Below are 4,323 nucleotides of genomic sequence, written 5' to 3' on the forward strand. Positions count from 1 at the left end.
CTACACGTGCCTACCTGCCAACTGTATGGGCACATGTACTCTAGCCTTCCTTACCCCCAAAATCCAGTTTGCAGATGAGAATGAACGACTGCCTGTCCCCCCTCATGACACCAACACCACAAGAAAGAGTCATCCCACTAATCCCTTTACTTGTGTGTCTAGGACTTTCTGCCTCCACTATTGCACTTGGAACTGGAAGAGCAAGCATATGAACCGCTGCCACAACATTCCACAGCCTCTCTAATGACTTATCTGCTAGCATTACAGATGTATCACAGACTTTATCTGTTCTCCAAGCCCAGGTTGACTCTTTAGCTGTAGTTGTCCTGCAGAATCGCCAAGGTCTTGATTTACTCACTGCTGAAAAAGGAGGACTTTGTATATTTTCAAATGAAGAGTGTTGTTTTTACCTAAATCAATCCGGCCTGGTATATGACAACATAAAAAAAACTCAAGGATAGAGCCCAAAAACTCGCCATCTAAGCAAACAATAACGTTGAACCCCCTTGGGCGCTCTTTAATTGGACGTCCTGGGTCCTCCCTCCTGGGTCCTCCCAGTTCTTAGTCCTTTAATACCTATGTTTCTCCTCTTTTTATTCGGACCTTGTGTCTTTTGTTTAGTTTCTCAATTCATACAAAACTGCATCCAGGCCATTGCCAATAATTCTGTATGACAAATGCTCCTTCTAACAACCCCACGATATCACCCCTTACCCCAAAATCCTTCTTCAGTTGAATCTCTCCCACTGTAGGTTCCAATGCCACCCCAATCCCACTCGAAGCAGCCCTGAGAAACATCGCCCATTATCTCTCCACACCACCCCCAAAAATTTTCGCTGCCCCAACACTTCACCACTATTTTGTTTTATTATTAATATAAAAAGACAGGAATGTCAGGCCTCTGAGCCCAAGATAAGCCATCATATCCCCAGTGACCTGCATCTACACATCCAGATGGCCTGAAGCAACTGAATATCTACAGAAGTGAAAACAGCCTTAACTGATGACATTCCACCATTGTGATTTGTTTCTGCCCCACCCTAACTGATCAAAGTACTTTGTAATCTCCCCCACTCTTAAGAAGGTCCTTCATAATTCTCCCCGCCCTTGAGAATGTACTTTGTGAGACCCACTGCCTATCCCAAAACCTGTAAGAATGAATGATAATCCCAGCACCCTTTGCTGACTCCTTTTTCAGACTCAGCCCACCTGCACCCAGGTGAAATAAACAGCCTTGTTGCTCACACAAAGCCTGTTTGGTGGTCTCTTCACATGGACGCGTGAGACAAAACCTATATGTCAAATCTATGTATATGGTTTTATTTATTTATTTGTTCATGTATTTATTTATTTTGAAAGAGAATCTCACTCTGTCGCCCAGGCGGTAGTGCAATGGCGCGATCTCAGCTCACTGCAACCTCCGCTTCCTAGGTTCAAGCAATTCTCATGCCTGAGCCTCCTGAGTAGCTGGGATTATAGGTGCCTGTCACCACAAAAGGCTAATTCTTCTATTTTTAGTAGAGACGGGGTTTCACCGTGTTGGCCATGCTGGTCTCAAACTCCAGACCTCAGCTGATCCGCCCACCTGGACCTCCCAAAGTGCTGGGATTACCGGTGCGAGCCACTGTGCCTGGCCTGTATATGGTTTTATATTATACAGAATAAAAATTGCAATCTTTGTTTAAAACAAAATCAAATAAGCCTGAAGAAATTCATAGTATGCCATTGATTTATCCTTATTATAGTTTAATGGAGCAATTTGATAAGAAGAAGGCATATCTAATATATCTTAGATGAACAGCTTATACAGGTTCAGTATCCCTCATCCGAAATACTTTGGACCAGAAGTGTTTGGGATTTCAAATATTTTCAGATTTTGGAATATTTGTATTATACTTATCGGTTCAGTATCCCTAATCTGAAAATTGAAATTCAAAATGCTCCAGTGAGCATTTCCTTTGAGCAACATGTTGGCCCTCAAAAAGTTTCATATTTCCAGTGTGTGTAGATGGTGTCATCTGGAGTTTGGGCGGCTATACATGAGTATCAAAGACAATGGCCAAGAACAAATGAAGTGGGCGGAAGTATAGGAATGTATTCACTGTATTCACATAGACAGCCAAAAAATAAAAATAAAAAACAAAAAACAAAAAACTTTAAGGTTAAAAAGAAAGTAAAACCAGTTAGCACTAATCTTTTTTTTTTTTTTTTTGAGACAGAGTCTCACTCTGTTGCCCAGACTGGAGTGCAGTGGCAAGACCTCGGTTCACTGCAACCTCCACTTGCCGGGTTCATGTGATTCTCCTGCCTCAGCCTCCCGAGTAGCTGGGACTACAGAAGGCACCACTGTGCCCAGCTAATTTTTGCATTTTTTTTTAATAGAGACGGGGTTACACCATGTTGGCCAGGCTGGTCTCGAACTCCTGACCTTGTGATCCACCCACCTGGGCCTCCCAAATTGCTGAGATTACAGGCTTGAGCCACCCTGTCTGGCCCAGTTACTGCTAATCTTAAGAAGATAAACATTGCGAATGATCAAAAAGTTAACAGAGTGAATAAAGTTTTCATACATATATAAAAAAAACTTGCACACTTCTCAAAAGGTCTTTCGCTTGAACCTCTGCAGAAAGGACTGAGGGAGCATCATAAAGGCAAACCAGTTAATACTGATGAATATACAAGATTAGTGACTCAGTTGTAATACAGAGGTCATGCATCTAAAAGACTAGTACATTACATGTTTTATTTTTTAAAGTTTCCAATTTTGAGGCCGTGCGTGGTGCCTCACGCCTGTAATCCCAGCGTTTTGGGAGGCCGAGGTAGGCAGATCATGAGGTCAGGAGTTTGAGACCAGCCTGGCCAACATGGTGAAACCCCGTCTCTACTAAAAATACAAAAATTAGCTGGGCGTGGTGGTGGGCGTCTGTAACCCCAGCTACTCCGGAGGCTAAGGCAGGAGAATTGCTTGAACTTGGGATTGGCAGGTGGAGGTTGCAGTGAGCCAAGATCGTGCCATTGCACTCCAACCTGGGGGACAAGAGCAAGACTCCGTCTCAAAAACAAAACAAAACAACAAACAAAGTTTCTGATTTTGGAAATTTTACATTTTGAATTTTCAGATTTGGGATGCTTAACTTGTAATTGTATATTGTCTTAAGTCTTGTAAGGCACTTGTTATTTACTGTGATTGATTTGACAAGTCAGAGACGAATGTTTCTTACATAAAATTAGCAACCAAGAAAAATAATGTTTAAAGAACAATTGTAAATTTGCAAACAATTTAATGAATCTTCTCCTTCAAATCAGATTTATTATAGTTACAATGAAAATTTTTTAAAAAATTCCAAATAATATATGCAGCTATTCTCCCTCCAGGAGATGGAAATTAATCACTTCTCTCCTTGAGTGTGGACTGGACTTAGTGATTCAGTGTCAAAGAACAGAGTATGGAAAAGGAAAATACTAGTAGCTTTACAACAGAGAAACACCTGGCAGACACTATATTTAGCAAGCGATCAAGGTTAACAGCACCCAGTGATAAGTTATGCTGATACCGTATACTCCTCAAGATAGTGTGAAAGGACACCTTAGTAATGTGGCATTCTTTCAATAAATAAGCAAACAAAAAAGCAAACAAATCCACTTTAAATATGAAGTAAAAGGATATGATATTAACTTACTCTCACGTTTCAGAAAAATATACACACACAATATGCCCGTGTTTGTGCGTATATAAATTGTTCTGCTGTTCCAGAGAAAATGATAAAAGAAACATGGCAAATGTTAACAGTTGGCAAACTGGGATATGAGGTATATTGAAATTCTTTGTATTTGCAACTTTTCCAAGGTTTCAAGTTATTTCAAAATAAAATTCAACAAAATTTAAACTAATGATTTTTCTCTTTTCCTTGTTTTTTGGTTTGTTTTTTGAGACAGGGTCTCGCTCTGTTGCACTGGCTGGAGTGCAATGGCACAATCTCAGCTCACTGAAGCCTTCACCTCCTGGGCTCCAGTGAAACTCCCACCGCAGCCTCCCAAGTAGCTGGAACTACAGGTGTGCACCACTGTACACAACTACAATTTTTTGCTTATTTTTTGTAGAGATGAGGTCTCACTATGTTGTCCAGAATGGTCTCAAACTCCTAAGCTCAAACAATTGGCCCGCCTCAACCTCCCAAAGTGCTGGGATTACAGGCATAAGCCACCATGCCTGGCTAAATTTTTCTTACTATAGAGTCAACATATTATCATTGCAAAATAATTTTTGAGAAAGGAAATCAATTTTTTTTTTTTTTGAGACGGATTCTTGCTGTCAACCAGGCT

The sequence above is a fragment of the Colobus angolensis genome, unplaced genomic scaffold, assembly GCF_000951035.1.
Source record: "Colobus angolensis palliatus isolate OR3802 unplaced genomic scaffold, Cang.pa_1.0 Scaffold213, whole genome shotgun sequence".
Taxonomy (NCBI): Eukaryota; Metazoa; Chordata; class Mammalia; order Primates; family Cercopithecidae; genus Colobus; species Colobus angolensis.